Here is a 15217-nt window from a genome sequence, read left to right as displayed (position 1 = left end):
GTAATCTGCACTGGCTGTCTATTCTCTTTTCCTTTCTTGACAGTCACCCACATACCTGCCTTCTGCAACTTGGAGGCAAATGCATCTCTGTAGTTTCTATCTATCACCTTCCCATTTTTACGTTTGAGCCATATGTCCTTAAAGCTGTCTCTAAGGAGATGCAGCTTGATGAACTTGATGCAGGTGTAACTATCTGGGAGACTGGAGGTCTCCCAGTGGTCCCACATTTCATGCAAGGAACATACCATTAACTCTAGACTCATTTTCAGCACACCAGCTATGTATTAACAAAATAAAACTTACTGGAAATTTACTCAGAAACTCTGCCTGTTGAGCCAAAGCCTGCCCATTCCATCACTGGCCCACTCACTCAATGGCCTCTGTCACAAAGGCCACTCCATTTATACCTCTCTTCTTTTTCTTGCTCTCTGCCAAGTGCATAATAGATCATAAAGATTGCAGTCTTCAGAAAATTTCCGAAAGCACCTGAGCTCTTTTTAAACCTTACACTCCTTCACCAATGAACGATGTCTCATGCTGATTACAGTCCACGGCAATATCTCAATGATGTCTTCCACTAATTCATCTACATCTTTCATACAACCCTGCATGAAATTATACTTTAAAATTCAATTTGAAAGGCAATACCAACGAATCTACAATAACCTGTCCTGATCAGTTAATCCCATTAATCTCACTATCATTCTTCTCAGTCATCACGACACTGCCTTTTGATCAATATATTGGACCTAAAATCTGTATTTAAATGGAATGCAGTATTCCAAATTGATTCTTATCAAACCTCTATTCAGCTATGATGTGTCACAACTTTACATTAATCTTTGAATTCATTTCTTGTATTTGTCATGAACTGGGCAATCAAGAACTAGAGGGCATAGGTTTAAAGTGAGAAGGGAGAGAATTAATGGGAATCTGAGGGGTAACTGTCTATGAAAGAAGAAACCAGACAAAGTGTTTGGGGCATGTACATTAACAACATTTAAAAGGGAGGTACATTGATTAAAAAGAAGTTTTAGGGGAATATGTCCAAAATCCAGACAAATGGTATTGCCTGGATATGATTCTTGGTCAACATGGACCAGCTGGATAAAGGCATGTTTCCATGTCGTAAGACTTTATGACTGCACACTCAGTGGCCACTGTATTGGGTACACCTGTACACCTGCTTGTTAATGCAAATATCTAATTAGCCAAGCGTCTGGCAGCAACTCAATGCAAAAAAGTATGGAGACATGGTCAAGAAGTTCAGTTGTTGTTCAGGTCAAACATCCGAATGGGGAAAAAATGTGATCCAAGCGACTTTGACCGTGAAATTATTGTTGGTGCTAGACACACTGTTGAGTATCTCAGAATCTGCAGACCTCCTGGGATATTCATGCACAACAGTCTCTAGAGTTTACAGAGAATTGCGCAAAAAACTAAACAAAATATCCAGTAAGTAGCAGTTCTGTGAGCAAAAATATCTTATTAATGAGAGAGGTCAAAGGAGAATCGTCAAACTGTTTCAAGCTGATAGGAAAGCGACAGTACCTCAAATAACCATACATTATGACAGTGGTGTGTAGAAGAGCATATCTGAACCTTGTTGAACCTTGCATGTTGAACCTTGAAGTGGATAGGCCACAGCAGCAGAAGACCACACCAAGTTCCACTCCTCTACCTAATAAAGTGGCCACTGGGTGCATTTTTTTCTGCAAGGTTTGTATGTTCCTCCACAGATCCTTGTTTCTCATCATCTAGAAAGTACTTTGATTTACTTGGGTCCACCCTGATTTACTTAGATTATTATGAAAAATATCTGCCTCTATTTTATACTCAGTTAATTCAGTGATGTCTTTTGGCAATATTTTGCTATCATTTACATTATTTACTATGTCATCCAACTTGGTGTCATCAACAAACTTGAATGTACTTGGAAATACTTCTTCATTTAAGTTTGTTATAAATAAAGAGTAAAAGACCTAGTACAAATTCCTATGAGACAATAGAAGCCCTGTCTAATTGTGGATGTAACATTCCCAAGTCCATCCTTGTCTTATTTTGATCAAAAGATTCAAATAAAATTCCCTTATGTGCTATTTTAGTTCAATAACTTGTTTCTGAACAACTCTGTAAAATGGCACAGAGACAAATTTCTTCCAATTATGCAAATCAGTACTCACTGGAGGGAAAATAAACTACAAAGTTGCAAATAAAATTGCATTCATGACAAAAGACATTGGGTACTAATCAGCAAAGAGAACTTCAGATAATTTATCTGCTGATCTATACTAGTAAAGCTGATAGCTTAGAACACCAAACAAAGGACAAAGGACATAAACAAATAGAATATAGAACAGTAGAGCACAAGTACAGGCCATTCAGCCCATCATGCCTCTTCTGACCACTGCCAATCTAGTTAATCCATCTGCTGTATATGGTTTAGACCATAAGACAAAGGAGCAGAAGTTGGCCATTCAGCCCAGAGTTTGTATTACTCTGTTCCCTGCCAGTTCCTCTGTATGTCCAAATGCCTCTTAAATGGTACAATCATACCTGCTTCCATCACCTCCCCAATTAGATACCAACAACTCTTTAAAAATACTTGCCTTGTAAATCTCCTTTAAAATTTTCACCTCTTACTTTAAAGATATGCCCACTAGTATTTAACGTTTCTATCCATGAAAAAGGTCTCTGACTATCCACCTAATCATACCTCCTTGTCAGTTATACACAGCTATCTGGACTATACCTCTTCCCACCCTCTCACTTGAAAAATGCCATCCACTTCTCTCAATTCCTCTGACTCTGCTGCACCTGCTCTCAGGATGAGGCTTTTCATTCCAGAACAACTGTGATGTCTTCCTTCTTCAAAGAAAGGTGCTTCCCTTCCTCCACCACCAATGTTGCCCTCAGCTGCATCTCTTCCATTTCGCACACATCTGCCCTCTCTCCATCCTCCCACTGCCACACCAAGCGTAGGGTTCCTCTTGTCCTCACCGACCATCCCACTAACCTCCGTGTCCAGAACATGATTCTCTGTAACTTCCACCACTTCCAACAGGATTCAACCACCAAGCGCATCATTCCCTCCCCCCACCCACTTTCCACAGGGGATCATTCCCTGCACAACTACCTTGTCCACTTGTCGCTCCCAACTTCTGGTTCTTATCCTCGCAAGTGGAACAAGTATCACAACTGCCCCTACACCTTCTCTCTCACTGCCATTCAGTGCCTCTAAAAGTGTTTCCAGGTGAGTCTGTTGGCGTCATCTACGGTATCCAGTGCTCCCAGTGTTACCTCCTGTATATCGGTGAGACCCGATGTATATTGTGAGACCACTCCACCCGACACAGAAAGCAGTATCTCCAGGTGGCCAGCTATTTCAATTCTACTTCCCATTCCTCTTCCGGCATTTCTCATTCTGAATTCACCAATTCACCTTGATGCCACGTGACTCTTAATATTCTGGACCTGTCTATCATAAGGCAATTACATCTTCCATGGGTTCTTAAGGAAAAATAAGATTTTCAGAAGTGGGATTTCATATCAAAGTGTAATTGAAATGTTTGTCATCAAAAAATAAATTGTACAAATATATCTGAGAGAAAGAGGCAAGCTTAATGAGAAACCAAAGAAATGCCTCACAAACTATTACAGAGACTGTGTACAACGACCAAGGAATCACATGTTTTTGGATGCTCCTTGTAGAATGGGATATATATTCCTTATTAATCTACTTTTCAATGAAGAAAAACCATGACTGCCATGGCAGAAACATCATAGGGCATTGCTTTAACCCTGCTGACATGGGAGGGATCAATAATCTGCATATTTATCTCATTAGCTTCCTTTAAATTGGATATGGAACATTTGACCCGCAAAGGAAAGCAAAAATTCAAAACATTGTAAACTTATTGTTTGGGATGAATAGATAATGATTCTCAAAGCAACCACTGAAGTATTAGATCGAATGTTGTGGCATCTTAGACGCTTTAATAAATTGAAGGGAGGTATTACTTCTGTGCTGTCTGAAGATTTTTGTCAAAGACTGCCAGTAGTTCCATGAGGAGCTAAAGCAGATGAAATCAAAGCCTGTATTAAAACATCATTTATTTGGGAAAATGTTAAACAATTATACTTGAAAACCAATATACAATTGCATCTGACAGGTGATCCATCTGCAAGAAATTAAGAAATGTGAAAATTAAAGGCGGATACATTTAGGAATGATTTCAATGAAAAAAAATTGGGCTGAATTGTTCATCAGTCAATGATCTTAAGCAAACTATCTTGCAATGCCACTCTGTACTATTTAAATTACACAGTAGTTTTAGCTCCAAAGAATGAAGCAATGCAGATAATGAATAAAGAGTTTTTTTATGCTTTCTGAATAACCTGTACAATATATATCTACACTCAGTGTGACAGATACTGAAGAGGCTCTGAAGAGGCTGTATATTTTCCTGTTTAAATGTTAAACTCTCTGTCACTGCCTGATGTCTCACACATAATCTTGAACTAAGAGAAGGAGCTCTAATCATGCTACTCAGAAATTTGGATTCACCAATACAATGCCATAGCACAAGATTATCATTTCAAAAGTGTCTACCACTTGCTATTTAGGCTAAGACAATGACTGCTAATTCTATTGGCAATATGTATTCATCCCTCAAATATCAATTATCCTATCTGACCCACCTTTTCAATTCAAAAAACTTCATTCCCTATTCTATTTAGTTTTGCTATGAATATTAAAAAGGTGCAAGGACAGTCACTGAAAATCATTGGCGTTAATCTTCAATCTCAATGCTTTTCCCATGGTCATCTATGCGCTGGTTACTCCGGGGCTGGAGATAAAAAAAAAATTCTTTACTTTGTGCACTAGATTCAAAAGAAATAGATATAATACATTCTGAAGAACTTCAACATTAAAATTAAGTAAATGTTCATATTATGTGTTAGGACATAATGTACCTACTGTACTTAAAGAGAACTAGGCTAAATGTATTTTATATGCACATTTATTTTCATGGCGTATGTTTTAATAGCCACTTCAATTAAATCACATAATTTAGAAACAAATTATATTATTTGTGAAATAATTATGCATTTAACTTTGATTTCATTGAATTTACAAGGAGTGTTGTCAAACCCGATTGCCTGAAAATTAAAGCAAATGCCATGATTACTAGCATAATAATCCAAGCAACGTTGGATCTAGCAGCTGGTTTATGATAAATGTACAAGAAATGAATTTGAAAGATCTATTTTAATTGAGGGTAAAAATAAGGCACAAAATGGAAAGTCAATGATCGATAAGATTTCATTATTTTTACCAACACAAATGACTTGGCTCTTATCCTGTAAAACCACATAAAATCTTTGTTTCTTATCCATTCTATGCTTTGGAAAGTGAGGTGTTACTCAGTAATGTCAAATCAAATGAGAAGAGCTCACACTACACACAGACACTATAAGTATGCAATTCTTTTAATAGTCAAATGAATGACAGGCAAAAACAGAAAGCAGCACATATCCCCAAGAGATGCCAGCGAAGTTAAATTGAAAGCATACACCATGACAGGCTATGAAGGTGACCCAGTTATCATACAATAGACACAGAGATCACAGATCCATTACATGAATACAAATGATGAGGAAGACAAACATACACCAACAAGGACTAAACCAGTAGAAAATTTAATAACAGGAGTTGACAAAATTTGATCCCTGATGTAAAAAAAGCAAATGAAATGCAAAGAGCACTGAAGTGACAATCAAAGCATACTGTATCAAGCACATTTAAGATTATGTCAATCAATTAACAGCATGTGGGTGAAAAGGCAAACATACTAGCACAAAGTCTAGCTTTTTACCTGCACCTAAAATAAAAAAAAGTTACTTTAAACTGACACACAAGAAATTCTGCAGAAGCCGGGAATCCAAAACAACACACACAAATTGCTGGAGGAACTCAGCAGGTCAGACAGCATCTATGGAAATGAATACATAGTCAACATGTTGGGACAAGACCCTTCTAGAAGACTGAAAAGGAAAGGAATGAGATGTCAACTGAAAAAGGTGGAGGAGGGGTAGGAGGCTAGCTAGAAGGTGATAGGTGAAGCCAGATGGGCTGGAGAGCAAGGAATCTGATTGGAGAGACAGATAGATAGATAGATAGATAGATAGATGGATAGGTAGATAGATACTTCATTGATCCCAAAGGAAATTACAGTGTCACAGTAGCATTACAAGTGTACAGATACACAAATATACAAATATTAGAAGAGAAGTTAGAAAGAATAAAAAATAAATTAAGTCAAAGAGTCTAGCAGGAAGGGTCATCACTTCCTTGGCTATAAATTGACTTATTATAAAGCCTAATGGCCAAAGGTAAGAATGACCTGAGATAGTGCTATTTGGAGCAGTGCTTAATTGATTTTAATTAATCTTAACTGATTACTAAAGGTGCTCTTCTGTTCTGCCAAGATGGCGTGCAGAGTGTAAGAAGCATTGTCCAGAATTGCCAGGAACAGCTCTCTGGTGTGTCCAGTTTGACTCCTGTAACAGAGCCAGCCTTTCTAATCAGTTTATTGAGCCTGTTGGCATTACCCATGTTGATGTGATTGCCTCAACACACTATTAAATTGGAGGTTGGACTGGTGACAACAGACTGGTAGAGCATTTGAAGGAGAGGCCTGCATACTCCAAAGGACCGCCATCACCTCAGGAAGTAGAGGTGACGCTGGCCCTTCTTGTACACAGCATCTGGGTTAGTGCTCCACTTAAGTCTATCATCCAGGTGCACCCCAGGTACCTGTAGGTCCTCACCACATCCACGTCCTCACCATCAGTGGTATCAGGGAGAAGTGCAGGCTTATCCTTCCTAAAGTCCATCACCATCCCCTTTGTCTTAATCATGTTGAGGTGCAGATGATTCAGCTTGCACCATTTGACAAAGTCCTCCACCAGAGCCCTATATTTATCCTCCCATCCTCCCTTCATACACCAAACTATTGCGGAGTTATCAGATGACTTATGCAAATGACATGACTCAATGTTGCATCTAAAGTCCAAGGTATACAGGGTGAACAGGAAGGGGTCCAATACAGTCCGCTGTGGGGCCCTAGTGCTGCTTATAGCCATGTCTCACACACTGCTCTGAAGTCACACAAACTGTGGTCTGCTGGTCAGGTAGTCCATTATCCAGGATATAATGGAAGTGCCAATCTGTATGGAACTGCTTTTCCCCCAGCAATGAGAGCTGTATGGTATTGAAGGCACTTGAGAAATCAAAAAACATGATCCTCACAGTGCTGCCCTGCTTATCCAGATGGGAGTAGGCTCTGTTCAGCAGGTAGATGACAGCATCATCAACTCCAATATGTTCTTGGTAGGGAAACTGCAGGGGATGGAGGGCTGATCTAACCAGGGAGAAGATTGGACCATGGGAGAAAGGGAAGAAGAAGGGGTACCAAGGGAAGAAGAAGGGGTACCAAGTGGAGGTGATAAGCAAGTGAGAAGAAGTAAGAGGCCAGAATGGGGAATAGAAAAGAGGGGAGTAGAAGGGGAAAAAAGCCAGATCCAATAGGTTGGAGGCTACTCACCTGGAAAATGAGCTGTTGCTTCTCTGTCCTGAGGGTGGACTTATCATGGCACAAGAGGAGGCCATGGACTGACATATCAGATTAGGAGTGGGATCAGGAATTAAAATGAGTAGCAATCAGGAAATTCTGCTTTTGCGGGGTGAAGTGAAGGTACTCAACAAAGCGATTCCCCCAATTTACAACCTGTCCCCCCAGTGCAGAGGAGGCCATATCGGGAGCACTGGGATAACCTAAATTTGATAACCTGACCCAATCCTACATCATTTTAAAAGACTTCTGCAATAATTCTACAAATGTAGTGATTCAGGTTACATAAGGGACTGAAATCTGGAGCAATACACAAGATTATGGGGGAACACAGAGAGGAACATTCATAAAGTGAAATGGATTATCAAGGTTTCAAGTTGATATCCTCTATCCTGATGAGGACCTTGATGTGACATGTTGACTGTCCATCTCCATCTACAAATAGTGCCTGATGTATTGAATTTCTCCAGCACTGTGTGTGTTGCCAGTGATTCTGGTTAATTTATTTTTTTTAAAAACAACCAGCAAATTACTGGGGTTCATTTCAGTGGAACAATGGTGCAGCTAGTAGGGTTGATCCTTCAGATGTAACTATATAGATTTTGCAAGTTCTCCCTCTGTCTGCATGGAATTTTCTCCTGGTCCTCTGGCTTCCTCTCGCATTGCAAAGGTGGTAGGTGAATGGCCTGCAGTTAATTGTACCTAGTGTAGATACATGGTAAGAGTTTGGAAGGAACTTGGTTGGAATATAGGAAGAAAATTAATAGTTGATAGTATTAGTCTGGACACAAGTTTGCTAGGCTGAAATGTATTCTTTCACTTTGATAAGGAAATATGAAATATGGAATTTCTAATTGGGAGTAATTGTGAATCAGCAAAGTTAAGTTTTTATATAACCTTGGATAGGAATGATTCTGAGCACAGTAAGTACTTCTTGGTTCTATTTATATATATATATATATATATATATATATGAAGATATAATTGGAAAGTATGTGAAAAATATTCATACATCTGATGTCAGAACTGAACAGGCTGTCATTTAAAAAACATACAACAAAATATTATTGAACTATTACAAAGTCTTCCTGGTTTTTTCAAGGATTATCATCTTAACATCCATTGTAAAAGATCTGCCATTATTGACTGCTTCTTAATTAATAATTTATTCTGATATGTTTATTAAAATAAATTAATGATTCAGTTCAAATCAGGAACTTATATGCATGACATGAGAATAACATGGCCTCCAGGAGCTTATTTAATTATTACAAAACAAATAAAAGGTCATTTCATAGTTCAAAGAAATTTAATTTTTAATGTATGAAAGTAATCTTCAAAGAACTGAAGCAGCCATGTCTCAGAGTGGTGTTTTTAACATTAATTCAGAAGGTTGGAGGTCCCTCTCCAGAGAATGGAGTTCACACATCCAGACTGATGTTCTCATACTGTGGGAGCAGAACACTATTGGAGATGCTATTGTTGAAATATTAGCTCAAAGCGTTGGCTGTTTTATGGATGTGAAAGTTACCACTTGGGTCTTGGCCACCGTCACTAAACATTCCGAAAGCTTGCTGGTAATTATCATGCTGTTGTTCATGGGAACTTGTTTTGTGCAAGTTTGTTGCCATGCTGCCAACCTTTAGCTGTGGAACACAAAACACAGAAGAGTACAAACAAGAGCAGGTCCCTTAGTCCATAACTGTGTGCTGAATTAATTCAATTAGTTATCAAATACCCAATTAAACTAATCCTTTCTGCCTATGCAATGCCCATATTGTTCCATTTCATGCACATTGGTATACATTTCTCAGAACCTCAAGGGTATTTCCATTGCATTTGTCTCCACCACAAACCCTGACAGCACATTACAAGATTCCACCCCTCTCTGTGTACGATAACTTGGCCTATGCATCTCTTTTGTACTTAATCTCTCTCACCTTAACTCCATGCCCTCTGGTAGCAGACATTTCAACCATGGGATCAAGATACTTGCTGTAGACTGTGTTTTGCCATTCATAATTTTATAAACCTCTATTAAATCTCCCCTCAGCATCCACCATTCATATAAAAAAGGCGATCCATCTTCTCCTTATAGTACATGCCCTCTAATCCAGGTAACGTCCTGATAAATCTCTTCAGCGCCCTCTCCAAAGTCTCGACATGCTTCCTATAATAAGGCATCAAGGAATGAATGAAATACTCCAGATGCAGCCTAATTAGAGTTTTATGAAGTTGCAACTTAACCTTCCTACTCTTGAACTCAATTACCTCGACTAATAAGGGCAAGCATGACATTGGCATCCTCTGACACCCTATCAATCTTTGCAGATACTTTCTGGGGATTACGAACTTGGGTGCCAAAATCTTTCTGTACATCAACACTGTTAAGGGCCAGGCAAGTGAAATCTCAGGAGAAACAGCCAGGCTAATGGCAGAGCTGCTCAAGGGAATGTTGTGGCTATTCCACCATTGGCTGACATCTGTCAAGTCCAGTAGGGCAACAGATTTCTACTGTAGAAAAGAAAAATAATAATTATGCTGCTGGTGATGGTGATTTATTACTTGTGACTTTTGTAGAAATTTTCAGACATGTATTTATAAACCCTAGGCAGTTTTTACAGATGTTTGGTGGAGAGTATACAGATTCATTGCATGATGGCTCGGTATGGAAACACCAATGTCCTTGAACGGAAAAACCTATGAAAGGTAATGAATATAGCCCAGTCTATCACAAGTAAAGCCCTCCCACCATTAAGCACATCTACAAAGAGAGCTGTTGCAGGTAAAGCAGCATGCATCACCAATGACCTCACTATCCAGGCCATGCTCTCTTCTTGCTGCTGCCATCAGAAAGGGAGTACAGGAACCTTAGGCCCCACACCACCAAGTTCAGAAACAAAATTATTACCCGGCAACCATCAGGCTCCTAAACCAGAGTGGATAACTTTACTCATCCCAACACTGAACTGATTCCATAATCAATGGACCCACTATGGATATGATTCTACAACTCATTCTCAAATTTATTTATTGCTTGCTTGCTTATGATGTTTTTTTTTCTTTTCCCATTTAAACAATTTGTCATCCTTTGCACATTGGTTGTTTGTTTACCCTTGTGTGCAGATTTTCAATGTGTTTCAATGCATCTCCTATGAATGCCCACAAGAAAATAAATCTCAGGGTAGTATATGCTGGCATATATCTACTTTGCTAATGAATCTATTTTGAACTTTGAACTATGGAAAATCCAGTTTGTTCTTTTGGATGTTAACAATAGCAAACTATGTTATATTGCTTTCTCTGCAGTTCTCCTTTCAACATCTACATTATGTATCCAAAGTATTTAATGAGAAACATGTTAATTATGTTTTCATAAGTATTGTTTTAAATCACAGAATTGCACATGCTGAAAGTGAGCTCTAAGGCTGCGAGATATCACAGAATGCCTGGAATAGAGAATATTGCATAAATCTTGGAGCAAAGCAACTACAAAAGAGCACGTGGATGATTTCATACAATATCTATCTGGTAAATATGCACTGTAGATGCACCATTGATCTGTGCTGACAATTAGGTGGATTGCTTAGAATACATGGCACAGGAACATATCAATCAGCCAGCTCGGCTGGCTCTACATGAGCAAGTTATAATTTTTGTGAGATTGGTGGTTGAAATCACTTTTGTTTTCACAAGGGTTATGTAACAATTCCCAGCACCTAAAATAGAAATGCATATATCTTCAAAGTGTATTGGGTGCACTATTTGGTATGTTGATTTACAAACCACTTTTGTTTGTCAGATGCTGTAAAGACACTGAAAAAATACAACACAGAATAGGTCATATGATCCACTAAGTCCATTTTTAAACCAATGGGATTGTTTGTGTTGTTCCTTTCCATGTCTTGTGGCACATCGGGCAGCATTTTTGCCGTTTCCATTGCACTTATTTTGTGAGTTGTTAGCTCAATGCTCATCCTAGCAGGGACGGAAAGCACGAAAGGGACCGGCTGGATTCAAACTGAGGACCATTCACCTCAAAGTCTTGTACTGATGCCACTACACCACCAGCCAGCTACTAATTGTATACTGACCCAGTTTATTCCCCCCACATTCCCATCAACTCTCTGTAGGCTTTAGCACTCTTTTAAATATTATGGGCAATTTTCTGTGGCCGGTGAACTTACCAACCTTCACAATTTTAGGATGTGGGAAGAAACTGGGGAACCTGGAGGAAACCATAGCACCATAAGATATAGGAGCAGTAATTCTAATTGACCATTTGGCCAAATAAGTCTGCTCCACTAACCATGTGTTGTTTTGTAATATAGTTATATTATATTGTATCGTATTATAGCTGTGGATGTATATAGTTGTTTAATCTCAAAGCAAGCAGAGATAATGGTTGTGTTGGTGGCTTATCTTATTTCACTGCATTGACATTTGGCTGATGCCATTTTGTTCCATGTCTGTAAGGATCGTTTGCAGCTATGTGAACTCAACAGGCTAAACAAAAGTGAACTTCTCAAAAGATGGATCTCTGCCTTTACATTTCTATTGCATGTTAAATAATAAGAAGATTTCACACTGGCAGTGTTATTTTGGCATTATAAGGTTGGGTCAAGGCTTCTCTCCTTGAGACTAATTGCAAAGCTGGGAAGTATCCACCTTACCTGACATCCACCCTGACTGGTACTTCTTACCTGATATCTCACTGAAGTTATGAAAAGAAAGTTTTTGGTGTCTAACAGTCATTTTTTTTTTTCAATTTTGTGTGAAAAATCAGAATGCTGCAAGGTCTAGTGAATGATCAAAAACCAGAAGAATTAAATTTGTTTTCCATTGTAGACGCTGCCTGCCCTACCGAGTATTTCCAGGATTTTCTGAATATACTTAAGATTGAAATGTGTTTTTTTCTCATTGTCATTGGAATAAGCTATTTTATTTAAGGGTCAAAGAACCAAAAGAATATTGACCAGAACTTGCCCCACAGCCGTGAAATGTGTTCACCCTTAGATCACCTTCCATTTTTGGCCAGCAATTTCCTTGGCCAAACCTACCCAAACAAAGCAACTTACACTATGGTCAATGAAGTCCTATGCACTGTCTATTCTTCTAGTGGAAAATAGTAACACTGGGCAGAAGAGTGGGAAGCATAATAAAAATTCTTTGACAGAAATTTTTAACAGCCAGCTAAGGAATGCACCAAGCTTTAGCCACTTGGCATATTAGGCAACATTATGGGGAGTCCAATAACCTATTAGACCATACGATATAGGAGTAGAATTAGGCAATTTGGCCCATCAGCTCTGCTCCATTTTCCCTCTCAGCCCCAATCTTCTGCCTTCCCCTGTATCCCTTCATACCTTAACCAGGTAAGAATCAATCAACCTCTGCCTTAAATATACATAAAGACTTGAGCTCCACAGCTGCCTTTGGAAATAAATTGCACGGATTCACTAATCTCTGGCAAAGGAAATTCCTCCTCATCTCTGGTCTAAAAGCATGCCCCTCTATTCTCAGGTTCTGCCTTCTAGTCTTAGACTCTTCCATCATAGGAAACATTCTCTCCATATCCATGCTATTAAGGCCTTTCACCATTCAATATCTATCAATGACGTCACCTTTCATTCTTCTGAATTCAAGTGAATACAGTAGCACACACAAAAAATGTTGTTGAATGTAGCAAGCCAGGCAGCATCTATAGGAAGAATTTCAGTCGATGTTTTGGGCTGAGACCCTTCGTCAGGACCTAACCAGTTCCCCTCTAACACCACTCTCCTCTGTCTAATGGAATTAGTCCTTACTCTTAATAAGTTCTCCTTTGGCTCCTCTCACTTCCTCCAAACTAAAGGTGTAGCCGTGGGCACCCGTATGGGTCCCAGCTATGCCTGTCTTTTTGTTGGCTTTGTGGAACAATCCATGTTCCAAGCCTATTCTGGTATCTGTCCCCCACTTTTCCTTTGCTACATCAAGAACTGAATTGGTGCTGCTTCCTGCACGCATGCTGAGCTCATTGATTTTATTAACTATGCCTCCAACTTTCACCCTACCCTCAAGTTTACCAGGTCCATTTCTGACACCTCCCTCCCATTTCTTGATCTTTCTGTCTCTATCTTGGAGACAGCTTATCTACTGATGTCTACTATAAACCTACAGACTCTCACAGCTATCTGGACTATTCCTCTTCTCACTCTGTCTCTTGCAAAAATGCCATCACCTTCTCGCAATTCCTCTGTCTCCGCTGCATCTGCTGTCAGGATGAGGCTTTTCATTCCAGGATGAAGGAGATGTCCTCCTTTTTTAGAGAAAGAGGCTTCCCTTCCTCCACCATTAACTCTGCTCTCAAACGCATCTCTCCCATTTCACACACATCTGCTTTCACCCCATCCTCCTGCCACCCCACTAGGAATAGGCTTTCCCTTGTCCTCACCTAACACCCCACTAGCCTCCGGGTCCAACATATAATTCTCTGTAACTTCCGCCACCTCGAACGGGATCCCACCATTAAGCACATCTTTCACTTCCCCCCTCTTTCTGCTTTCATTCGTCCCCCCCATCCCTTCCCACCGATCTTCCTCCCGGCACTTATCCTTGTAAGCAGAACAAGTGCTACGCATGCCCTTACACTTCCTCCCTCACCACCATTCAGGGTCCCAGACAGTCCTTCCAGGTGAGTAAACACTTCACCTGTGAGTTGGCTGGGGTGATATACTGCGTCCAGTGCTCCCGATGCGGCCTTCTTTATATTGGCGAGACCCAACACAGGCTGGGAGACCATTTTGCTGAACACCTACGCTCTGTCCGCCACAGAAAGTAGGAACTCCCAGTGCCACACATTTTAATTGCACATCCCATTCCCATTCTGATATGTCTATCCATAGCCTCCTCTACAGTCAAGATGAAGTCACACTCAGGTTGGAGGAACAACACCTTATATTCCGTCTGGGTAGCCTCCAACCTGATGGCATGAACACTAACTTCTCTAACTTCCATTAATGCCCCACCTCCCCTTCATAGCCTATCCTTTATTTATTTATTTGTTTGTTTGTTTATTTATTTATTTCCCCCTTTTTTTTTCCCTCTCTTTTTTCTCCCTCTGTCCCTGTCACTATAACTCCTTGCCCATCCTCTGGTCTTCCCCCGCCCCCTTCTTTCACCCTAGGCCTCCCATCCCATGATCCTCTCCCTTCTCCAGCCTGGTATCCCTTTTGCCAATCAACTTTCCAGCTCTTAGTTCCATCCCTCCCCCTCCTGTCTTCTCCTATAATTTCAGATTCCCACATTCAAATCTCTTACTATCTCTTCTTTCTGTTTGTCCTGACGAAGGGTCTCGGCTGAAATGTCGACTGTACCTCTTCCTATAGATGCTGCCTGGCCTGCTGCGTTCACCAGCATTTTTTGTGTGTGTTGCTTGAATTTCCAACATCTGCAGATTTCTTCGTGTTCAAGTGAATACAGGCACTGTTTTATCAAACACACTTCATATGAAAGTCATTTTTCCTGGAATCATTTGTAGTGAACATTTTTTAAACCCTCTCCAGTTTTAGCACATCCTTTTTAATACAGGGGCCCAAAAC

This window comes from Mobula birostris, chromosome 19 (assembly GCF_030028105.1).
Source record: "Mobula birostris isolate sMobBir1 chromosome 19, sMobBir1.hap1, whole genome shotgun sequence".
NCBI classification, from domain to species: Eukaryota; Metazoa; Chordata; class Chondrichthyes; order Myliobatiformes; family Myliobatidae; genus Mobula; species Mobula birostris.
The sequence above is the reverse complement of the archived record's forward strand: the minus strand, read 5'-3'. Positions refer to the sequence as shown.